We start from the raw sequence: 27,086 nt of genomic DNA on the forward strand, positions 1-27,086 counted from the left end.
TTATTTATTTATTTATTTATTTATTTATTGCGACAGAGTCTCAATCTGTGGCCAGGCTGAAGTGCAGTGGCACAACCTTGGCTCACTGCAATCTCCACCTCCCATGTTCAAGTGATTCTCCTGCCTCAGCCTCCCAAGTAGCTGGGATTGCAGGCGTGCACCACTACACCCAACTAATTTTTTGTATTCTTAGTAGAGAAAGGGTTTCACCATGTTGGCCAGGATGGTCTTGATCTCCTGACCTTGTGATCCGCCCGCCTTGGCCTCCCAAAGTGCTGGGGTTACAGGCGTGAGCCACTGCGCCGGACCCAAACCTCTGTTCTTAATGGCCCCTTTGAGCCACTATCATGAGTTTTCCCTATATTCATACACACTCAGTTCTTGGAAATCATTATGGGCTAAACTGGGTCCCTCCAAAATTCATATGTTGAAGTCTTATACCTCAGTAGCTCAGAATGTGACTGTATTTTGAAATTTGACCTTTAAAGAGATAATTAAGGTAAAATGAGATCATTAGAGTGGGCCCTAATCCAATATGATTTCTAACAAGAGGAGATTAGGACACAGACAGATATACACACAGAAGGAAGACCACGTGAAGACATAGGAAGAAGATGGCCATCTCCACATGAAAAACAGAGACCTTAGAAGGAGCTAACCCTACTGATGTCTTGATTTCTGACTTCCAGCCTCAAATTGTAAGAAACCAATTTCTGTTACTAAGCCACCCAACCTGCAGCACTGTTATGACAGCCTCAGCCAATTAATATATAAGTACAGGACAAAAAAGTATACATGTGTTGAGGTTGGGGCAACCTAGAGTTGGGTTTCACTCCCACAGGGATATTTATGCATGAATTTTCTTTGTCTATGCATGTAAATAAAAGCATTTCTTGAGGAAAAGACAATCTACATAAAAATCATTTTCAATATGTAAATAATCACTAGCATATGCTTTTTTGGAAACTGATATCAAAGAAATACCAGTAGTAATAAGAAATAGTAATAACCATTGTAAAACTCTTTTAAAATATTAATAAAAGTTAATAAATGGTAACATAATAATAAAGCTGGTAACCAAGCACTTTCTATTTGTCAAACACTGCACCGTTAACCTTGAAACATTGTTTTATTTGTAATCCTCAGTATCCGAAGACATGATTCTAATTAGCCCTGTTTTGCAGTTGGGAAAAATTGATGCTCACACAATGAGTCACTTATCTGGGGGATCTCAGCAAGCAGCAAAAGCAGATTTTAACCCAGGGCCTAACTTCAATGTGCATTCTCTTTCCATTGCAGCATTTAAAAAAATTATTCCCAGCTACTCGGGAGGCTGATGCAGGAGAATTGTTTGAACTCAGGAAGCGGAGGTTCCGGTGAGCCGAGATCGCGCCATTGCACTCTAGCCTGGGTAACGAGCGAAACTCCGTCTCAAAAAAAAAAAAAAAATTATTCCTCATCAGTCCATTTTTATCAAGAAGAATAAATGCAAACATGATTTCATTTAACACAACTGATAACATTTTAAAGCTCGCACTGAGAAGAAGGTGAACCTATAATCAGCGTAGGATAAATCATCCTGATCTTTCACAGAAATGGCCATAATCAAAGCTGTTCTCAAACCTCATGGATGTTGACCTGCTTTTTAATGGCTTGGATTTCAAACTTGAATTCAGTCACACATAGACCTGGAAATGGAAAATGAATACATCTGCATTTAGCCACAATTCTCAGATTACCTGGTGTTAACAATTTTTTTTTTTAAGACAGGGTCTCACTCTGTCCCCCAGGTGGGAGTGCAATAGCATAATCACATTTTACTGGAGCCATCACCTCCTGGTCCCAAGTGATCCTCCCACCTCAGCCTACCAAGTAGCTGAGACCACAGGTGCATGTCACCACACCTAGCTTTTTATTTTTATTTTTGTTTGTTTGTTTGTTTGTTTTGGTACAGACAGGGTCTTCCTAAGTTGCCCAGGCTGGTCTTGAACTCCTGGCCTTAACCGATCCTATCACCTCAGCTCCCAAGGTGCTAGAATTAGAGGCGTGAGCCACCATGCCTGACCAACAACTTTATACTCCAAGAATATAATCTGTTTTTACTTTAAAAAGTATATGAAAAAAGTTTTAACTTAAAAACATTACCTAGATTTCAGTGGATGTAAGAACTTCAAATCTCTATAGAACTTAGTGAAAAAAATGTTAATAAATACATTCTAGCCGTAGAAACACTGAAACATAATTTAAACACACTATATTGGCATGTCTCGGGGAGATTGTGTTTTCTTCTTTTGAACTATTTCCATGTTTTCTTTATTTAATATAAGAGAATTTGTTCATTTTAATAGGCTAAATCATCTGATACTAATTTTATCAAGCCATATCTTTCCTTTTCCTTTTATATTTTATCCAAATTCTTCTAAGAGACTTGTGTCTCATTTTACTGTTGTCAGAAATTATGACTGAATTTCTCAAAAGAAATCTTTATTAAAGTAGCTCTCCACTTACTTTTAGCCATGTATAGTAAAGCGTTCATCTCTAGGGAAAGTAGCATAAGGCAAGGCCACCATAACTTAGCAGATGTGCTTCAGAAGACCAACAGAGTTAAACCTTTCAGAGAACAATGCTGAAACATTTTAACTCTATACATAAAGATTTTATCTTTAAACAAGGATGAGCTAATATTTCATAAACAACTTCTGGTCTGAACAAAATCCTTCCCTTCCTCCACTTGAAGGTTACTATTGCCTGAAATTTTAACAATATATTTTGGTTTATCTGGTTTCCAGACAAATTAGAATCTGAATGATTAGAATGATTAGAATGTGAAATCAAGATATGATTAAATCATAATCGTATTTAACAAATTATGGAGACAGATATAAAATTGAGCAAACAATTATGTTTTCTTCCAAAGGACACTCAGTATTAAGGAATTCCTGGTGGATGGAATAATGATGTCAGTAGTTTTCCAGTAGAGTCATATTTACATGCTGTACTTCTGGGAAGTTCTATTCCCCATGGTACAGAGGAGGAAACTAAAGCAGTTTCCTGCACAAATCTTCTGATTCATAAGTGGAGAAATGCCCTCGTTATCTACTGTGGCATAATGAATTACCCTAAAGTGTAGTTTAATATGACAAAATTGTGTTATTTCACAATTTCTGAGAGCTAGAAATTTCTGAGGGTTGTAGCTGAGTGGATCTGGCTGGGAGTCTCTCATGAGGTTGCAGTCAGGATGTCAGGCAGGGTAACTGTGCAAGGCTTGATTGGTACGGGAAGACCCACTTCCAAGATGCTACAGTCACAGGCTATTGGCAAGGAGCCTCAGTTGATGTCTGAAGCTGTTGGCAGAAGACCCAAACCATGGCCACAGAGTCTCTCAAAAACACAGACTTTGTGGCCTCACAAGGTGGCAGCTAGATCGCTAGCTACCCAGGGGATCAGACCCCCAGAATAAGTGATCCGAGAGAGTGAGCAAATAAAAAGCTCCAGCCTGTACCCCTCTGGCCTAGTCTCAGAAGGGACACAAGTTCATTTCCGCCATATTCTATTCATTAGAAGCCAGTCTCCAAGCACAATCCGCACTCAGGAGCAGAGATTTGGGATACACTTTTTAAAGAGAAGGGTAGTAAAGAATTTATGGACATCTTTAAAACTACTTCCCCAAAGTTCTGCCTTAAAAACCTACAGTTGCTTTTTGGGTGGCATATATCAGTGCAGTCAAGTGCACAAATCTTTTCTTTTTTTTTCGCTAATCAATTAGAGCTTGTTATGTCATTCAGGTTGGCCTTGAACTCATAGCCTCGCCTCCTCAAGTGCCAGGACAACTGGCCGGAGCCACTGCGGCTCCCAAGTGCACAAATCTTAAGTAGCCAGCTCAAAGAATACATACATATATCTGTAAACATGCACATGTATATATCCTTATGTGTGCATGTATACATAAGTACATATATGTGTTGTGTCTATACATGTGTGTTTGCATATGCATGTGTATACATGGATAGCACATATATAGTACACACACACACATGTGCCATGCAAATCAAAATGTGAAACAGTCCTTGCACCAACAAACTATTTTTATCTATTATTTTACTGTTTAATAACTACCATTTTTAGCCACTATTATCTGACTTCTATCTTCATAAGTCAGTTTTGTCTAACCTTAAAATTTATGTAATTAAAATGACACAGCATGTACTTTTTTGTGTCTAGCTTCTTTCACCTACCATTGTCTATGAAATCCTTTCATGTTATTTCTGTAGTTACAACTCATTTCTTTGCATTGTTGCATAACATTCCATTTAAAGAATAAACCAGTATTTGATTTCTGCTTTCTACTTTTGATGGACATGTGGATCATTTCCATTTGGGTCTGTCAAAAATAATATACAAATACACTTTTTCCTGTTCTTTTGTGGACAAATGTGCTCGTTTAGATTTCACATTTAACTCAGATTAGAATTGCTGGGTCATAGGATAGGTTTATTTTACACTTTAATAGAAAAGGAGTTTTTCGACGAAGCTGTGCCACTTTACACTCCCACCAGCAATGAATGGAAATTTCAGTAGTTTACCGTCTTGTTAATGCTGGATGTTGTCCATACTAAGATTCTTATTTTTCTGCTGGGTGGGCATGTTTTTAATTTGCATTTCTCTGATTACAACTGACGTTGAGCACCTACCTTTTCATATGCATGGAGGTCATTCGGATATGATCTCTTATAAAGTCTCTGTTCATGTCATTTGGCCACTTTTTCATCGGAATACCTGCCTTATACTAATTTATAAGCATTCTTTCTGTATGTGAAATGTGAATATGAAGTACAGGGATTGCAATATTTTACTCAATTTTCTTACCCATTTACTCTTCCTACAGTGTCTTGATGAACATAAATTCTTAACTTTAATAAGTCCTATTTTTCAGTTTTAGTCCATATTATTATACCTGTATGATTGGGCAGATTAAAAAATTAAAGTTTAGAACAAAGAGAAGAGCAATGCTCTTTGCCTTCTAGATAAGTCATCCAAAATGTAAATTCATATTCAGTTCTTTAAAGGTAGGAGTTTAAGGAAGAGAGGGCCAATTCTTTTTCTTCGTGTCCAAGGAAAGATGACACGAACACAGGGATAGATCCACCTTTAGCTGGTAAAACCAGGTAGATAGGGTTTTAGGGATGTTGGCTGGCTTCTGTCAGAGATGGGGTGGTGGATGCTCTAGGTGTGCCTGGCTGGAAGCTTCACTACATTGAGACCTCGAGAAATAGGGACTGAAGCCTTAGCAATGTCTCATAAAGAGTAAAATAGTCCAAAATATTTGTTTGATAGAAAAATAAAAGTAAGCCCCAACTCAAAATAATGTGCCCTTCCAGCAAAAAAAAAAAAAAAAAAAAAAAATCTTTTGGCAGAGAAAATGTGTTTTGCTGAGTAAGGTGGAAATTTAAAGGGATGGGTACTGGGAAGACATTTCACAGTTATTAAATTTCATATATTTTAATAATATTAAATATATTAAAACCCCTACAGTTGACAGAGTAATGGCCTTCCCTGGAAGTCTGTGTTCTAACCCCCAGAACCTTGAATACATGCCTTTACAGAACAAAAGGGACTTTACTAATATGGTTAAGTTAAGATCTTGATATAAGAAGATGACTTTGGATTATGCACAGAGCCTGGTGTAATCATAGGAGTTCTTCCAAGAAGTAGGCAAGGAGGTCAGAGGTAGAAATAGGAAATTTGACTATGGAAACAGGCTCTATTGACACAAGGAAAGGTCACAAGCCAAAGGGATCTAGGTGGCATCTAGAAGCCGAAAAAGGTGAGACAGTTTCTCCCCTCAGCCTCCAGAAGTACCAGCGCTGCCAAGGCCTGACTTTAACCCTAGGAGACTGATTTTGGACTTCTCCAAAAATGACAAGATTATGCATCTGTGCTGCTTTAAACCACTAAATCTGTGGTAATTTGTTACGGTGGCAATCAGAAATATTGTAACTACAGCCACCATGGGATATTATCACACACCAACCCGACTGGCAAAAAAGTCAATAGTCTAACAGTGTTTATACTTGCAAGGGAAAATAGGAATTCTAATACACCAGTAATAGAGGCACAAAAGGGTAAAACTTTGGAAAACATTAGCTAGTAAACTGAGATTGTCTATGTACCTTTCAACACAACAATTCCTCTTTCTAGGTATGCATTCTAGAGAAAATCTTACGCAGGTTCTCCAGGAATCTATGCAGAATGACCTTTATGGCAGAACCGTTTCTAATGGCAAAAAAACACTGAAAACACCCCAAATATAAACTCAGAGCTGACTGAGCAGAAATAAGGTTACAGGTTCATAGAGTAAGGATACCCTCTACTAGAGAAAGCGAATGTTCTAGAGCAATGCGATCATTCTGGATGTGTTTCCAAAATAGCTGGACATGGAAGGTCACTGATTATAAGATTCCATTTAAACAAATTCAAAACAGACAAAACCAAATACATAGTGAGAGATACATGCAACATATTGAAGAATAAAGGAAAGCAAGAGAATGAGTAACACAAACTTTTGGACGGTGAAGCTGGAGCAGGCAGGTCAAGGAGAGACCTCACAGAGACTGCTGATGCTCTCACACTGGTGCCTGGCACACCATTCTATTCTTTATATTGACATTTATACTAAATATACTCGTTTGTCTGACATTTTTCAAAATAAATAGCTCTTTAATATCGTTTGATACATTATGTAATATTCAAAACTAATTTCTTGCACGCCTTTTGCTAGATGTGTTCCTATGTATTCTATTTTTGGTTGCTATTTTAAATGTTAGCTTTTAAACGATGTGTTTATTGCTAGAAAATTAAAATGCAAGTGACTTGTATATTCTTTCATCTGAGAACATTGTTAAACACTCATACTAATTATTTATAGATTTGGGGTTTTCTATGTAGATAATTAAGTCATCGGCAAATAAAGACAATATGTTTCTTTCCTTCCCATCTTCATGGCTTTATTTCTTCCTTCTTGTCTTATGACAATAAATAAAAGTTTCAGAATAATGTCTAATAGAAATAGTGATGGTGGCTATCCTTAGCTTGTTCCTCATTTTAAAATCTTAGCACTGAGCATGATATTGTTGTAGGTTTCCGTAGAGGTCCTTCGTCAGGTTTTGAAAGTTCTTTTCCATTTCTAATTTGCTGTAGTTTGTAAACTGAATGATTGTTGAATGTGGCCACTGATTTTTCCGAAGCTGATGAGATGGTCATAACTTTGCTTTCTTTATTTCTTAAAGTGATAAATTACATTCATATATTAGTCAAATTTGGTAATATATTTATGTAGGAATTTGTATATTACACCTATTTTCATATTTAATGGTAAAAAAAGTAGGTCATGACATTCTTTTCTCTCTAATCTCCACAGCATCTGTAATAATATACAGTATCAGATATATTGTTATCTATAGCATCTAAATTTGTGACATTTTTTATTCCTAATAAGTGACATATATGCATGTATACACACACACACACACACACACACGAGTCATGCATCACTCAATGGAGGGAATACAGTCTCAGAAACTCATTAAGTGATTTTGTGGTTGTTGTGCAAACAACATAGAATGCACATACAAAAACCTAAATGGCAAGCCATGGGACACACCTAGGCCTGTAACCTACAGGTGTGGTATAATCTATTGCTCCTGTGCCTCCAACCTGCCCAGCATGTTACTGTACTGAATACAATAGGCCGTTGTAGCACAGGGTTATTTTTTGTGTCCAAACATATCTAAATATAGAAAAGGTAAAGGTAAGGCATGGTGTTCCATGCCTGTAATCCATGCTTTGGGAGGCCAAGGCAAGAGGATTGCTTGAGGCTAAGATTTCGAGATCAGCCTGGCCAACATATCAAGACCCTGTTTGCTAAATAAATAAACAAGAATGGGAAAAGAAGAGAGAAGGTACAGTAAAAATACAATACACAAGATAAAAATGGCACACCTGTATAGGGCACTTACCATGAATTGAGCTTCCAGGACTGAACGCTGCTCTGGGTGAGTCAGTGGGTAAAAGGTGAGTGAATGTGAGGTTCTAGGACGGTATTATACACTATCATAAACTATAAACACTGTACATTTAGGCTACACTAAATTTATAAAAACAATTTTATTTCTTCAGTAATAAATTAACCTTAGCTAACTACAACTTTTTTATATTATATGCTTATTGATTTTTAACTTTTTGACTCTTGTAATAACACTTAGCTTAAAGCACAAACACACTGTGCAGTCGTACAAAAATATTTTCTTTTAACATCCTTGCTCTCTAAGATTTTTGTTTATAAAACTAAGTCACAAACACATACATTACCCTAGGCCAACACAGGGTCAGGATCATCAATATCACTGTGTTCCACCCCACATTCTGTGCCACTGGAAGGTCTTGGGGGGCAGCTGTCATCTCAGTGATAGCAACGCCTCCCTCTGGATACCTCTTGGAGGACCTGCCTGAGGCTGTTTTGCAGCTAACTTTTTTCCTGCAAGTGCAAGGATCACCCTCTAAATAATGATAAAAGTACAGTACAGTAAATATGTAAACCAGTAATAACGGTTGTAAAACTGTAGGCAAAAATGGTCTTTCTGAAATTAATTCGAAAAATTATTTATCAAGTATTATGTACTGTCCATAACAGTGCACTGTACTTTTATATAGGTAGGTTTGTTTACACCAGCATCACCACAAACACATGAGTAGTGCATAGCACTAGATGTTACCATGGCCATGACCTCATTCATGTTAGAAAATTTTCACCTCCATTACAATCTGATGGGACTGCCTCTGTATGTGTGTTTCATTGTTGACCAAAACACCGTGATGCTGGGCATCACTGTAGATATATATGACACAGCTAACATGAGTCTCTAAGAGAACAATTTTAAGTTCATAGATGCATCTTTCAGATCTAGTATTCCTCACTAAGATACAGAATCTAAGATTCCGTAAAATCATCATCAACTTGATTGCCTAGGAAATTGTGGCTATGGATATAGCACCAGGTAACATTTGAAACATATCTGGGAGTATCATTAGAAATCATCAGTAATAAGTGTTCAATCTTCATCCTTCACTTACAAGCAATGTCTTTTCAAGACTGCATTAAGTACCTCTCAAGGTTTAAGGTTAACATTTTTGTATTAGATTTTTTTTTTGGCAAGCCAGGAAAAACAAACGTCACTTTTTATCATGATTTCACATAACAATTTAACACTACTGAGATTCGCACTTGCCTGTCGGTTGCACACATGGCTGCACTCCCATCAGCTGTATTCACAATTCCTTCCCAAATGCATCACAAGGAAGAATTTACAGCTTACGATTTATGATTCCTAAACCTAGATTTGTACCATGAGGCCATTAGAATCTGAGAAAGAAGGAAACTAATTTTCTTGGGAGATGAGGGGTTGCTCTTTTTTTACGTGAGAAAATTAGTTCCAGAACAGTAGAGGGATTTATGCAAACGACGCAGCGAGTGAGCGGGCGGCTGCAGAGTCACGTTGTAGCCAGGACTCCTGTCCCTGGTTCTTTCAAGCCGCAGAGGTGATGGAGGATGTAGCTGAGCCCTGATGGGGAGGCCACGAATAGGCTGGTGCTTGAGCATAACCTTCATTCCTCCTGGCAGGGCAGATGTCAGACATCATTATTCATTCAGTTGAAATCAAAATGGAGTGTCCTGAAAGGGACCATTAGTCACTGAGCTTTGCCCTAGCTAAGTACCACCAACCTTAGATTGACTAGAAGGCTTTTATTAAAGCATAAATAAAAAGTAGACAGATGGCACTGAAGTTTCCCTGAGAGGCTAAAAAAGACCATATTCTTTAGAAGAATTAGGACTTCCCTCGAAGCAAAGCAATAGGTTACTAGGCTCTAGAGAGAAGAAATAAAATGGTCTGATGTTCATTTTTCATTCTCAGGAAAATATTGATGGAGTACCATTGTCAAAATCTATTTGTCAAACTGCATAGAGTGCCTTAAATTACAACCCTTTATGTTTCTGGACACAAAGAACATTCACCTTTCAAAATGTTCCAAAATAATAGGCACTGGGAAAAAAGAATATCCAATTCTGGTTTATATGTTTCATGATAAAACCAACTCTACATTTAAAGAAATTTTGTGTCTCTCATACTATCTAGCAAAAGCCAGTGAAATTTCTGACTATATTTACATATATGTTGAATATTTCTGTTCTTTTTATAATTAATTTCAGAAAGACCATTTTTGTCTGCCATTTTACAAACTATTACTAAGTATTTTGAATATTTTATTTCTAGTATTCATAAGCATCCAGTTTGGCTGTTTAAATCCGACAGCTATAGGAGGACAATCCAAACATAGCCTGAATTGATTTACCAAATACTTGAAGAATATTCATTTGGGATTATAGTAGATAAAAATATTTTTACTAGGTGACCATATTGTTTTATAGCAGGAGTACGGAAACAGGAAGAAACATTTTGTCCCTATTTTCATGTACAGTGTTGCTTTTGGAGCTAATCTTTAGTTAAAAATGTTCTTATTGCTTTACAGAGGACACAGAAAAGACAGCCAGACATAGCTTTCAGTAAGTAATTAAGGGTTCTGTTCTCTTTCAATTTCTTGTACTTTACCAATTACATTAGAACAAAGCACATGAAAAGTTAGAAGAATATCCATTCACATTTAATAAAGCATTTGAATTAGATTTGAAAGTTTTAATTATATTTATTTTAATACTTTTTTATTTTAGTACAGTTTTAAATTTATAGAAAAATTGCAGAGATATCACTTATATACCCTACCCAGTTTTCTCTATTATTAACACAAAGGTACGGTACATCTTTGATACATTATTGTTAACTAAAATTCAGACTTTACTCAGACTTCCTTAGCTTTTGCCTGATGTCCCTCTTTAGCTTCCAGGATTCCCTACAGGACACCAAATTGCATTGAGTTGTCATGTCTTCTTAGGCTCCTCTTGGCTGTGACAGTTTTTTAGACTTGTCTTGGTTTTGATGACCTTGAAGTTTTAAGGAGTAACAGTCAGGCATTTTGTAGACTGTTCCTCGGCTGGTATTCATCTGATGTTTGTTTGTTTGTTTATTAGACTGGGATTATGTACTTTGGGGAGGAAGATCGCAGAGATTAAAGTGCCATTTTTATAATCCTATCTCCTGGGTACATACCCGTCAACATGACTCATCACAGTGATGTTGAGCTTGAACATATGACTAAGATAGGTTTGTCAGGTTTCTCATTATAAAGTTACCCTAGCTTTGTCCCTTTTTCATAATGTACACTTTAGAAAGAAGTCACTATGTGTAGCCCACATTTTAAGAATAGGGAGTCATGCTGTACCTTCTTGAGTGCAAAGTAACTAGAGTAATTCTTTTGAATTCTTCTCTACAGGAGATTATTCTCCTCATGCATTTTATTTATTTCAATATGGACTCATAGACACTTATTTTATACTTTGGGTTATAATCCAGTATTACTTTAATTATTTTTTTGTTCAAAGTCTTCCAGCTTTGACAAATGGAAGCTCTTCCAACTGCTTTGTATCCTTTTGACGTCTTCCATATTCCCATCATTGTGTGTGTGAAGGGTGGTTTTTCCTTTTGTTTTATTTTAGGAATTTCTTACTTTATGGCACCACAAGATGCTGCAGAATCATCTTGCTTATTTCCTTCCCCAATCTTTGAGTCTGCCATTTCTCCAGAGTCTTTTTACTTGTGAATGATAGTAGAAACAAAGATCAGAGCTGTAGGTGTGCTTCTTGTTTCTGGGGTATCACTGTTTCTCAGCTGACAGGGCAAGGAAATATATTTGTGCATAGTAATCTGTGCATATATACATATCTGTAGGTATTTCTATATGTAACCATCTATGTCTGTATTGAGCTAAATATAAGTTCATACTGATGTCCCCAACTCTTACCACAGATCATTGCAGCCTCCTCCACCTATATATAGTAACCTTCCACTCCAACAGTGAAAAGGAAGTTGGCTCCCACTATCTGTCACCTGTTTATTTAACTAACCAATTCCAGTACACATGTGTATATTGTTAATCTATTACCTAATGGGAAACACCTTTATCAACTAGATTACAATGCTTACATGTGGTTTCTTCTGCCTTGAGTCTTACAGACTCCACTTATTTCTAAAGCTACTTAGGTTAGTATCCTATCTCACGTGTGCACACGTGTGTGCGCACACACGCACACACACACACACACACACACACACACACACGCCCCGTTCCCTTTATCTTCAAAAGAGAAAGGAAGCAGGAAATAATCAGCTGACAAACTTTGCCACTTTGGTGTTCCTACTTACAAATTAGAAATCAAACAGGAATCAAGAACTCATCACACAGATTACAATTCTAATATTTTATGCCAAAAAATACTTTTTAGAAGAATAGTTGGACAGGGTAGGCTTTGGAAGGGAGCAATTTTCTTACACTTCCAAGAGAAATTTATAACACAACGGTTCAGTACATTGATTTTATTTAATTGCCCACCTGTCACTGCATCCAACTGGTCAGCTACACAAACAAAACCAGGGAAAAAGACAAGAGAGAAGTTCCTTATGGTGGAAATGCTCTGTAAGACTCTTATGGACTCTCCAGGATACAGAGCACATCTGTGCAGTTTATCATTTGCATTAAATATAGTAGCATATTCAACTAGATACCTTCAACCACAAGCTTTTGGTTGATAGTAATAGATGATAAAAGAGTAGCTTAAGGCTCCTTTAAGTAATAGATGGTTAAATAATTGCTTAAGCTACCAAACTTTAAGGAAATATTTTCTTTATAAATTCAACTCTGAAACTAATCTAAAAATTTGAGCACTACTATTGATTGAAAAATGAAGCCTCTTATTACTGAAAAATAAATACAGATAATGATGGGTTAATCCTTACCATCTCTCCAATTACTGAGCACCTGCCTCAGGCTCTGCAGGATTACCTTTAAATAGTGCTTTCTCCAATTAATTTCCCTTGCTTCTTAGCTGTATGACATCTAATGACCTGAAAGTCTATTTTGAGCAAAGATGAATAAATTAGTCATTTATGTAGCTGAATATATTTATCCTGATTACGAAGGAGTGAATATATTAAATGTATTAATTTATGTAATGTATATATTGTCCCAGCTCAAGATAGAACACTGAACAGTAAAAACAACAACAAATCTAATTTCTAGAAGAGACCATGTTTTCCTTACTGAAGGTTATATAGCAAGATATAATTTTGTATTCGTCTTGGAATATTCCAATTGGAATATTAGTGAGCTTTTAGAGCTGACTTCTGGAAATGCTAGAATTGACTCTCAAAAATATTTTTTCTACCTTTTTACTTTTCTTGAAATTCCATCTACTTCTCTTTTTATGTACAAAGGGGTGAAAGAAAATGAACTACTTTTCTGCATCCAACACCAAACAGTTGGCTGCACATTTTCACTGAACTGATTGATTTCTGTTGAAATAACAGATTCATAGATGTAGTGGCATAACAACCACAGGAAAGTGGTCAATTTAGTCCCTGTCTCCGGTTACTCCAGCAGACAGTAAATATGTTTAGAAATGTGCCCATGCAGTGAACTCCAGATGATGGCTAGATGCTGCTTAGATTACTGGGCTGAAGAGGACTCTGAAAATCCCTATAAGAGGAGAAGGGTGCATTTACCCTTACCAATTTATAATACTCACTGTTTTGATGGAATTGACCCACGTTTTAGAATCCAAATTAATAAAATTAAGTACTACTTTATCTGACAATGATAATTTTTTGTTTTACACAAAACTGGTTCCATTTTTGTCCTCTGGCCATATCAAATTTTCTTACTCTTGATAACCCAGGACCATGAAATACATCACTTAAAGTGACAAAGTATAATCAGTTTAATTTTTCCTGAAATCTACGTTACTGGATGATAGACTCCATGGGGGAAGGAATAATGCCCTATTCATTTCTTAAGTTCCTTACAATGCCGTAACTCAGAATTTAAAATGATGACATGATTGCATAATACACAATCTGTTCCACTTATGTGGATACACGGCATCCCATCCCACTTTCAAGGAAATCCAAAATCCTTACTATGACCTCCCAGTCCCTAAACGACCTAGCTCCTGGCTACTTATCTTACCCTTTGCCCAATTCTCCTTTCCCTCTCCCTCTCTTCAAATGAGCCACCCTGACCTCCACGCGGGGCATTTTGGAGCGAAGCCCAATCTTGCCCAAGGGTCTGTGAATTCACTGATTCTTCTGACTGCAACTCCCTGACCCTAGGAATTTGCAGGGCCCACTTTCTCACTCACTACAACCAGGTCTCTGTTCAGATGTCATCTCCTCAAGGAGAAACATCCTGAAACAGTGACCTATCCTCCACCTCCTGCTTTATTTTCCTCTAGCACTGATCACTACTTGATATATTACTACATTCTCATGTATGTTTTCTCTCTCTACCACTAGAATAGGGATGAAAGTGTATCTTTTCTTGTTCACTGCTAGAGTCCTACCACTTAGAACACTAGTGACATATGGTAGTAGCTCAATAAACAGATTAATTCATTAATCACCATTAGAAATAGCTTCTCCTAAAGCCTAAACTCCAAATCAGAATTGCCGCCTAGATGCCAAAAGCGTTAGTATTTGGGAAAGAGCTAAACTAACTATTAGAAATCAGACGTCTCAGTGTCGAGGCCCTCACACCCTGACTGCCAAGGAGAAACTAATCCTCCCTCATTGCAAAGCCCAGGTCAAGGCCTTTACTGTGCTCACGATGTCTCAAGGTGGGAATATACATTTTATTCAGGATATTACCAAAAGTCATGGACAGAACAAGGCAATCAAAATGACCTGACAGGACAATTCCTAAAAATCTGGCTTAATCAGTTTAAAATTACATTTATTTTTAGATGACCAACAATCTAACCCATGCCTACTAAAATTCCTTTTCACAATATTCTTACTGCAATGAAAATGAACTGAAAAGCAGACCCAGGGCTCCCTACTGAAGTCTGGTTCAAATTCCCAAGCAAATACTTGAGCAGACGTAACCCACAAAGAAAAGCCTGGATGTTCAGATGTAAAGTTTCTGAAACCATTTTAGCAAAAGGCAGCAATAAAAGCAACCCTTTTTTTGCTAAAGACATGATAAGTGACCGATCTGATCGAACGTCCGAATGATTGGGGTCCTTCTGGACATTCAGGTCTGAGTTCTTTAACAATTACCAGGCACTGTGCTGGGCTCTAAGGATGCAGTAAGCAAGAGAGACACGGCTCCACCCATCACTCCACTGAGTCTGTGGGGAAAACTTAGAGCGTTGAGACCAGAGGTTCCGAAAGTGTGATCCTGGAATCAGCAGCATCAGCATCATTTGGGAACTTAAAATTAGAAACGCAAATTCTTAGGTTCCACCTCAGGATTATTAAATCCCAAACTCTGGGGACAAGCCCACTGTTCTTTTTAAATGAACCTGCCAGGTAATTATGATGCACTCAAATTTAATAATCACTGGTTAAAAGAATTACCTGAGACTTCCAGGGATGATTTTGCAGGTAGTCTAATGTCAAGCTAGTAGAATATTCCAGGATATTATATAGGATGAGACTGTCTGAGTCTGAGAACTGAAGCCCTGCACCCTAGGAGGCTGCACAGTATCCAGCTATTTGGGACAGCTGTTCACACTGTTTTAGGGGCACTTTCTTTTAAGTCAAGCCCTTACACTGTATCCCTCTTGATAGTTAAGCAGGTGATAATTGGCCATCTCAAGACATGCCACATTATTCTACCCATTGCACTGCATAGCTTAATTGATGAGGTTCTCTCCACCTTCTCCCCATCCTGAACCTTTCTCCATCTAGCTAAGGTGAGAAGTCCTTACCTGCATAACATTTTGTCCTGTTTGCCCAGGACCCTAATTAATTATCTTCCCAGTTTCTTTCCTGCTATCTGGTTACCTGGATGCCCTTGCTAGCTGCCTCCCCAGTTATGGACAAGTCCTTAGAGAGTCTATTAAACGGTCCTGTGGTTGAGGCTACATGACTTTTGGGACCTTGGACACGTTTGCCTTTTGGGATCCCTTCCTTCTTCAAAATATTAAGAATTAAATTTTATGATTGTATTGTACAAAGACAGCATTCCAGGCTGGGTTATATTCTTTCTTTTCTTCCAGTTAAAAAAAATTAAAACATATTTACAGGCCCCTAAAGTATCTTGGTTGCCTGTCCCTGCCCCTGCTGTGCCTGATGGATATGCTTGCCCTGCCTGTGGCTACAGACTGTCCCATTGCAATGTGGATCCACATTCATCCTCTGGCCTCTGTTCTTAACCAGTTTGGTCTTGTGTTATTTTCATCCTGTTGACTGATTTTTACACTGACCAATCTCTTTAGATTGAAAATTTTGCTGAGTTATTCCCTTCAATCTAGCTTCCAGCTTTACTCCCAGCTGCTGTCTTTAGAATTTCCCTTAGCTCTTTCATGGGAGCTCACACACCATCCCAGCCCACCCTGCTCTCATCCCAGCTCCCTGACACCAACTGCCATGTTCTTGGCCCCTGGTCATCTAAGACTTGGGAAAGCTGTCTGCTTGGCCAATCCTCTGCTCAGACATCAGCCATCAGGTGATGACTCAGGTTCAACTGCTCACAGGATCTAGGTTGAATGTTTTCCATTTAAACCCTTTTGCAGCAAATCCTCCTTTCACACACACACATACACACACACACACACAATATGGAATCCTAAATATATAAAACATGTCAAAAAGTTGTGGTCGGGCATGGTGGCTCATGCCTATAATCCCAACACTGTGAGGCCAAGGCGAGTGGGTCGCTTGAGCTCAGGAGTTTGAGACAAGCCCTGGGCAACATAGTGAAACCCCATCTCTACCAAAAAAAGTTAGCCAGATGGGGTTGCACATACCTGTGGTCCCAGCTACTTGGGAGGCTGAAGTGGGAGGATCACTTGAGCCTGGGAGGCAGAGGTTGCAGTGAGCTGAGATCTTGCCACTGCACTCCAGCCTGGGCAACAGAGTGAGACCCTGTTTCAATTAATTAATTAATTAGAAGAAGTATACTGACCCAACAAAATTGGAAGAGTCTAAAACTTTTGTCTTTCTTCTCCATGGTACCTTGCAGGTCCCTCTCCAAGACTTCTGGGCTCTCCAGAGTCCCACTGGCCTCTCCCAGCTACTTCCTGAGCCTGAGCATCTGCACATTGTGAGTGGGAACAGCAACTTGGGTAGCTGACACTCTGTTTTAGTCTTGAGGCTTAAGTCAGAGCAGCTGTTGAGAAGCACATTGTTGAGTTTTACAGGGACACCAACTGGACAATAGTTTACTGAGTCAAACATCTCAGGAGCAGAATGCTGAATGCCACCCTCTCCTCAAGATGGCATGGTAGAGCATGTGTGCATGTCATTATTTTTGCTAAACACTAGATATGTTCGAAATGTGTTTGCACTTGAAATAGAAATTCTTCACATTTAATAAGGTCTCAGGACACGATACAGAACACTTACATTAAGTTTAAATATTCATGAAAATATTATCATACTATCTGCTACTTTTTAAGCTGAAAATAAATCATTAATAATCCATTTCCACCTTTTGAGAGTACATCAAACTGGAAGTTTGCAAAGTCAGAATGTGTATGCTTAATTGGAAGTTCAAGAAACCATTGCAAAGGTGGATATCCAGCAGTAGAAAATGTACAGGCCTCAATGGACTAAAATGATAATGTTTTCAGAAGTTAAAACATGTGTAAATATGATCAGAGAAACAGGGTCTACGGGATGAACAGAAGGTAAGGAAAGTAACATCTTTCTTCCTTTGATGGAGCTTCACATGCCTAACTTCCAGGCCTTCCAGCTACTTTTAAAATAACACTTGGTTTTAACCTCCAATTTTCAGGTGGAAACAATAAAGAAAGAGATGTTAAGTGCTAAGTTCAAAGATCTCCATCCTCCAAATCTTCCCAGAGCTCATCTCCCACTTACGATACAGAAATAAGCAAATCTTTGAATTTCATATCGCTTATGCTTTGTCCTTTACTCATACAAGCAATCATTTAGAAACTTCTGCTTGGACAATCAACTAACAAGGAAGCCCCTTAAAATCTACATATGCCCAGCTCATCGGATTCTGTCACCTCTACTACACTCCTTGGCTATATGTGATGCTTACGCTCAAGAGATTTCCCGTGCCAGCTGAGGGTGACCTGGAGTGTTCTGCATTAGTACTAAGTGCATTAGTACTCTCTTACCACGCAGGCAGAGCCCAACATAGAAACAGGTTGTGGAATTAACCCGTTAGTGTGATAAGGCAGTGATGTGGGGCTGGAGTATACTTTCCCATAAATCATGTGTGGTAGGTTCTAAAGCAAGGCCACAAAGCCCAGCTAACTCATGATGAACCAGAAGTAACATACTAAAGCATAGTTTCGTTGAAAATTAACCCCGTTTTCAGCATTGTATATGTAGAAAAATGCACTCAACTCCAAGTGGGGCCCTTAGTAATGTATGTTTACGGGATGCAGCACAAAAATTTCAGGCACTATAACTTACAAATCTATTTTGCACTTCATAAAGAGAGGCAGCTAATTCACTCATACTCTAAATAGCTAAAATAGAAAACCAAGGGAGGTTATTGTTGATGGAAAGACAGATCAATGTTGAGGCTCACCTGCTACACTTTTGTATTTGGGGTTCTTTTTAGGGCAAGTGATTGCATGTTGTAGACAGGCCAAGATCAGTCGTTAATGAAGCAGGTTCCATGAGTAAGCTCTGGAGGTCATCATCAAGGCTAAAGCAGCATGTGATGAAGGGCTGTGAATAACCCACCTTCTCTACATGACCTTTGCCTCAGCTTGCTTCAACCTCTGACATAAGATGCCCACAAGAGGACCTCAGGGTTTGTGACCTACCTTTCAACAGGCATCCAATGGCAACTTCCACATGAAAAATAAGAAAGTAAGACTTTAATGCCCTCTTCTCGCTTAAAACACCAGAAAACCTCAAAGAGGAGGAGAGAGAAAATTGTAAATGTAACATTGATGAAATAAGTAAATATCTTTCACAGACACAAGTGCATTTAAAGATGGTGCCAAGCAAAGTAAAACTTGAGCACCAAGCCAGATGCTGAATGAAGAGATGGCCGGCACATCTCAAGCTGACCTGGCAAAGCACCAGCATCTCCAGAGTCAGCGGCACTCGAGAGGTAAACCTGCAACAGTGGGGGGCTCCTGCTATGAGGGTACAATCACAGAAGTGGGGTACAATCTCCTATAAGGTCCTGTGGCACCCACTGTGAGGGAGGCAGGGCTGAAGAAGGAATGAGCAGACAGACCCTGCATTGCTGCAGCCATGCCATGGAGTAGCCCTATAGCTGGAGAAAGAAAACGAAGATCATATTCACCCTAGGCTTCTCTGCATTCTGATCTAGGAAGAACCTCATCAAAGATAACAACAAAATAGCAGGTTGGCCTCAGACTTCTGCACAGAAAGCAAGAGTGTCATAAGTTAGTGGCCCTCTGCTTGATCAGGAATAAGGTGGGACCCAGAACATGCACCCCTAGCCAAAGACACACACAAAAATTAGTTAGGTGTGGTGGTGCATTCCTGTAATCCCAGCACTTTGGGAGGCCAAGGCGGGTGGATCCCGAGGTCAGGAGATTGAGACGATCCTGGTCAACATGGTGAAACCCCGTCTCTACTAAAAGTGCAAAAAATTGGCTGGGCACAGTGGCGCATGCCTGTAATCCCAGCTGCTCAGGACGCTGAGGCAGGAGAATTGCCTGAACCCAGGAGGCGGAGGTTGCGGTGAGCCGAGGTCGTGCCATTGCACTCCAGCCTGGGTAAAAAGAGTGAAACTCTGTCTCAAAAACAAAAACAAAAAAAAACCAAAGAAAACTGCTTGAACCTGAGAGCCAGAGGTTGCAGTGAGCTGAGATCACACAATGCACTCCAGCCTGGGTGACAAAATAAGACTCCTTGTTAAAAAAAAAAGAAAAGAAAAAGAAAAGGAAACCCCCTGATGGGTATGTACATGTGTGTTTCTGTGTTTGCCCATTGGTAGGATCCACAATAAACTAACAGCAGTCATTTTTATCCAGGGGAAAGAGTGAGTTAGAGGACATGGGTAGAATAAGGGCTTTCTTCTCACTCTGTATAACTTTTTGTGTTGTATTCTTGTATTATGTAAACTTATTACCTATTAAATTATATAAATAATTATACAAATGTATTACCTATTACAAACAATAGATATGTAATGGTCAGTAGATAGACAGATAACATAGATGATAGAAAAATGATAGCTGTAGATAGATAGGCAGACAGGGAACAGAACTAGTCACCAGAAAAAGTGCTTAGAGTAAAGCCCAAGAAAACACTTACTAATTCCCAGAGTTTATTTATTACCTGCAAAATTGTGTCAGTAGTAGCAGCCTCCTTAATTGGCAAACTCTGGCTCCAGGAGAGAGACACAATTCTCTAGGAGGGTGCACACAGTAGGACTTTTGCCCACATCCAGGTCCTCATTGAACAAGTTGGAAACTGCTCCAGTAAACAGAAGAGGTGCCCTGGTCTTCTTATAACCTTTCCCAAGGCTGAGGACATCATCATTAATAGGTGTAAAGAGTAACAAGGAATCAAAGATGCCATTCAGGGTCCGATGTCAGGAAAGAGGGTTGAATGTGGCTCCATTCCTAACTTACGGAACATAGAGGAGTTGGTGGTTCTGACAGGGTGATGGAAGGGGGGGAAGGGATTGTTCCTCTTTGCAGCAGGTTAGGCTGAACTTGCCTGGAGCACAGACATCCAGATGTGAATGTTCCCTAATCAGTTAAATTTAGCATTCCATATCTCAAAATGATGTCTGGCCAGGAGAGACAGATTGTGTAAACAGCAGTACACAGCTTTCATTTCAGCCTTGGGAAAGGACAAAATTGATAGCGGGATATGCAGAGTGAGGAGGAAAGAAGCAGGAGGAAGAGGGAAAAACTTGAAAGGAACCCTAAACATAAAGCCTGGGCAGAGGAGGAAGATTAGAGAAGAAACTAAGAAGAAGAAGCTAAAGAGCCCAGAGATTTTATAGCATCTAAGGAAAAAGAACATTTCAATTCTTTCAGGAAGCTTAGCTGTGCCCAGGAGAGATGCAGGGCAGAAGCTGGAGGAGGAAGTAGAAGTCAAAGAGGACACAGGAGACTAGTTACACTCACGTGTGAATGAGACGATCCAGTAGAAAGGGAGAAGGTGAAGAGGCAGGAAGGTGAGAGATAGGTGATGCTCCTAACAAGTGGGGAGAGGATGGACTCTGCTCCTAAGAGGAAAGTTAGGCCTGGGACAGGTTCAGGGCCACTTCTTTCATCATAACCAAGGGGAAGAAGGCAAGGATAGGCTCAGGTGCAGATAAACTTTCAGAGCAGTGGCACGTAGGAGAGGGAGTATTGACTGAGAATGTTGATATCTATTTTCTCATTGAAGTAGAAAGTGAGTCATCTACTAAAACTGACAGGAGAAGAGGCAGGGTTGGAGGTATTTTTTAAAAGAGTACATCAGGTATTATTGGGACTTTTTTGCATTATAACAAATTGCCAACTTAAAAAATTGGTGACAAAAATTGGAATCTCATAATTTGTAGAGGCAAAACTCTGCTGGGTCATTTGGGTTTTGTCTTTTTTTCAGCATTATTCAGCAGCTAAGACATAGATATTTTGAAATGACTGTGGCTGGGTGGGCAGTAGTCAACTATGCTGTTCCAGAGTGAGTACCAGGGAGGGACACATAGGAATGGATTGATGATATGTGTAACTGGTTGGAATGACACAATGGAATTGAGGCTAGAAAGAGAAGGAACAAAAGACAGAAGAAAGCTGATGAATAGGAGCAGAGAGGTCAAGTGTCTGAAGTGCCAGACAGTTGGAGAAACATATACAAAAAGAGCTAAGCAGATTGGAGGTCAAAGAATAGATTGCAAATTTTCAACAAATGATCAATAAACTTTAAGAGTTTCTTCTGCATATTTTAAAATGCAAATCAAGACATTCTCACCTCTCAGATTGGCAAAAAAAAAAATTAAGTTTGATTATGAAGTACCCAGCAGGTTGAGAACATGGAGAAATGAGTACCTTCCTACGTAGTTACCAGAAACATGAATTGGCACAAAACTTCTAAAACTGGTAAATAACAATATCTACCAAAATTTCAAGTGACCATTCTGCCTGAGCAGGCAGTTCCGTGGTAAAACATTACTCTAATGGCATACTTGAGTGAGTTTTCCAAAACGCATGTAAAAGACATTCCTTTATCATGTACCCATTCATTCCACAGTCATTTACTTGGCAACTATAATGTTTACGGTAATGATTATCAAAGTGTAATTTCCAAAAATGAAAACCATGACTCTTAAACAAACATAGTATAAATACATGTCACAGATTTTATTCGACTCATTAATTACTGAGACAAGTTGTCATATGGTAAAGCTGACTCAAAGGAAACTTTGAGGAAAGGAGATTTATATGGTCCTTTAAACAGAGAACGCTAGAATAAGATTGTTATAATATATACAAACTAAGTCCTAAAAGTAAAACATCTGTAATCTTTGAAGTTATCTTTTCTATTGGACAGAAATTATTTGCATCTCGACTGGACACAATCAATATGTTAACATAGATGTTTATATATAGAGTCTGAGACTTTAATTAATAGTAAACAGCAAAGTCAGACCATAATACATTCTACTAGAAAATTATATAATTTCTAGGTAAGTTTAGAAACCCCACTATGATTTTGAAAAGATATATCACATGCTTTGTACTTATTTACAAAACCATATCATTTTTCTATTTTCTTGTCTTTTCTTTTTTTTTTTTTTTTTGAGACAGAGTTTCACTCTCATTACCCAGGCTGGAGTGCAATGGCGTGATCTCGGCTCACCGCAACCTCCTCCTCCTGGGCTCAGGCAATTCTCCTGCCTCAGCCTCCTGAGTAGCTGGGATTACAGGCATGTACCACAATGCCCAGCTAATTTTTTGTATTTTTAGTAGAGATGGGTTTCACCATGTTGACCAGGATGGTCTCGATCCCTTGACCTTGTGATCCACCCGCCTCGGCCTCCCAAAGTGCTGGGATTACAGGCGTGAGCCACCGCTCCCAGCCATCATTTTTCTTAGTATGATCTGTGTGCTTGGGATACAGCAATGAAGGCAAACACATTTTTTGCTTTCCTGGAGCTCACAGTGTTTATAAAAGGGAAAAGAATAAAAATAAAAGCAGAAGAGGGGATAAGAAATAAGGGGTTTCAATCCAGTAGAGGATTATATAAGATATGGTGCATACATTCAACGTGTCAAAATAATTAATTAGAAGACCATTAGGCTGAGTATGCTCTTGTGCCTACATTAGCAAACCAAAACCCAACTCAATGTAAACAATCAAACAAAAAGTAAGCTTTGCTAATCAGAAACTGCCAACAAACCTGTAACTATGGACTGTCCACTTTAACCAATCAAATATTTTATTCACTTTGCTTTCCTGGACACATTGTAAAAGATTTTCCCTCACACCCCCTCAGTGGAGGTCTGAACCTCTTGCAATCTGGTGCTGTCCAATTCATGAGTTGCTGACTGCTCAAATAAACTCAGCAGCATTTGAATGTACTCAAGTTTATCTTCTAACAAATGGAGTATGATAAATTTTATATAGCCTCTGAAAAGACCAAAGTTGATCTGTAACTGTTGATAGCCAGAGGGTTAAGAAGCAAGTTGGTTTTGTGTGTGTGTGTTTTTTTTTTTCTTTTCCACAAGAATGAGGACATTACCTATTGGGCTAGAAGCAGCACTCAGAAGCTAGACTGGCCATGTCTCTACTTCATCTCAAGGGAAGTGGGAGGTAGAGGAAAAAGCAGCAATCCCATATGAGAGTTGCTGGGAAAGCTGGGTCATTAGAGTTAGGATGAAGTGAAATCTTTCTGCCTGGGAACAGAAGTTTAAAAGGGTATACTGAAAACATTTGGATGGAAGGAGGGAAAAATTGGGAGCTGAGTGTTAGAGCAAAAGCATAGAGCACATGGAAATTAAGAGGAAGAAAGGGTCTAGAGGAGTCATCCAGGGTTGGCACTGAGAATAACTAAGGAAACTGATTCATGATGAGATGACCTGACTTCATTACTCCAAATAACTAATCAACTTCCAGTTTACATTTCAACATAATAAAGAGCCTCGAAGTTGTCATTCCTGTCCTTATGATACAAAAAAGCTAGGCAAACTGAAGGTCAGTGACTTTCCTTGTACCTATCAAAAAACTGATCTCATTGGGAAAATTGTCACTCCAGAATTTGGAGAGTCAAGTGAATCTGGAGAAGTACAGCAACCCAGATCTTCTTACCTGGAAGCAAAAGCCACTAGAGCCATAAACTTGTAGAAACAGTTAAATGGTGATGTTGATGAATTGCTGGAGGTTGAATGTGGTCCATCATCAGAGTGAAAAACTCCTAGAGGCTGAAGTCTTAAGGAAATCCTCCTCACTTCCCTGGATTTTCTCCAAGAATTCCACCAGACTCTTACAGTGGGACATTTCTTAAAACATTGCCTTCGATTCTAGCAGAGGATGAGAAGATTAACCACTTAAATTTTCTTCAAACAAAGTCCTACTGTTCAAGTAAAGAGACTTTTCAGTCTCAATTCTGAAACCTTTGTTCCTCCGACTCCAGGACTTCCAGGAAATAGATTGGGACCACTACAATCAGGGAGGAAAGGGGATGGGGGAAATAAAGGCTAAACCAAAGTGGAAACACTCTGGAAGGTCACAGGCCAGAGCCCCAGACCCTCTAAAAGACTAAGACTTAATCAGAAAATTATAGAATGCTCTCTTTCCCCTACTCCTTACTACATGCCAATAAGCCACCAGTATAAAGACAGTTGCTTACAGCTGAACAAGTTGAGTCTGCATGACACACTCTCTCTCTGAGGAGGAGGACTTAGAAAAGCCCAAAGTGGGAAGAAGAGACAAGAAAACAAGAATTCTAGTGGAATTTGACACATGTGGTACCTATAGTTAAAATAAATATTAAGCACAGATTAACATAAATCCTCACATGAAAGGCTTATTTATTTCAGTTCTTCATACCCAATACAGCGCGCTTCCTTTTCAGCAAGAAATGAAAAGGTATTTTAAGAAACAGAAAGAATACACACACACACACACACACACACACACACACACACACACACTGTTTGAAGAGACAAAGAAATCATCTAAACCAGATGCAGATGTGACACAGCTGTTGGAATTCTTAGACAGAAAATTTTAAATAACAATGATTAATATGTTAAAGGTGCTCATGGAAAAAATAGATAACATGCAAGAACAGATGGATATTGTAAACAGAGGAATAAAAATGCTAAAACAAAAAGAAAAAGAAAAAGGAAATGCTAGAATTCACAAACACCATAACAGAAATAAAGAATGCCTTAGATGGGCTCACCAGTTGACTAGACATGGTCAAGAAAAAAATCAGTGAATTTCAAGATTCAATAAAACTTCTCAAACTGAAATACAAAGAGAAAAATAATGGAGAAAAAAAAACAGAACAAAATATCCAATAACTGTGACCAGTATCAAAAGGTATATTATAGGCTGGGTGTTGTGACTCACGCCTGTAATCCCAGCACTTTGGGAGATTGAGGTAGGCAGATCACTTGAGGTCAGGAGTTTGTGACCAGCCTGGCCAACACAGTGAAACCCTATCTTTACTAAAAATACAATATGTAGCCAGGCACGGTGGCAGACATCTGTAATCCCAGGTACTCGGGAGATTGAGGCATGAGAATCACTTGAACCCGCAAGGTGGAGGTTGCAGTGAGCAGAGATCATGCCACTGCACTTCAGCCTGGGTGGCAGAGTGAAACTGTGTCTCAAACAAACTAAAAAACATGTATCATGAACAAATTTAAATGCCTTGAGGAGAATAAAAATGGAACAGAAGAAATATTTGAAGTAATAATGGTTGAGAACATTTCAAAATTAATGACAGACACCACCACACATACAGATCCCAGGAGCATAGAGAGCACCAGGCAGGATAAGTACCAAGAAAAACCAGACAGTCATATCATATTTAAGACCATTTATCCCAGAAGCCACCTGGTAAGTGAGGAGGTGGTAGGAATTCAGTAATCTGAAAGTACTTGTAGGCATTTTAAATTACGTTTGACACTTCGATTCTTCTCTCTTTTTTACCCTCCACATCAAATTGGTCATGAAATTCTATGAATTCTCTTAGAAAATATCTTTCAGTTCCAGCGTCTCCTTTATCTTCCTATTACCAGTGCCTGAGTTCGAGGCCTCATCATCTGCACTTGGAACTAACCCAACAGTCTCTGTATGTCTCTATGACCAGTTTCTTGCCTACACATGGAAGACAGAGTTGTTCAAAAAATCCTGCTGGCTCTTTCATAGCTGCAAATTGAAACCCAAATTCTGCTGAAAATCAGGCTACAAGTGACCTTTTTAGATTCATTTCCACTACTCACCTTCATGCACCCAAATTGAACTCAGCTCCTCACTCTCCAGGGAATAGTACACACTATTCCCTGTTCCCGGAACACTTCTAACCCCATCCTTCATCTGTCACTCCTTATTCATCTTTTATTATCCAATTTAAAGATCTCCTTCTCAGTAAGTCTTTCCCATATCTTCACAGTTAAATCAGGCACTGGGTAATACTGCACCTTTATGGTATGTTGTTAGTAACTTGTCAAAGCAGTTACCATGTTACATTACCATTTATTTTTTGACTTGATGCATGGCCGTAGAACATGAGCTCTATAATGGCTGAGTCATGCCACACAGTAGGCACTACATAAATGTGTTCCATTAAATGAAAACGTAAGGTGATTTTTGGAAAGATCCTGACAGTCAAAGACCTTGATGGTGAAGATACAGAAGGAAATTTTCTGAACATAAAGAAACCAATTGAGAAAAGGTTCTGGGCATTTCACTTAACAACTAATTTGGAAACAAGAAGTTGTTGTT

Source organism: Callithrix jacchus, chromosome 16 (genome assembly GCF_049354715.1).
Source record: "Callithrix jacchus isolate 240 chromosome 16, calJac240_pri, whole genome shotgun sequence".
NCBI classification, from domain to species: Eukaryota; Metazoa; Chordata; class Mammalia; order Primates; family Cebidae; genus Callithrix; species Callithrix jacchus.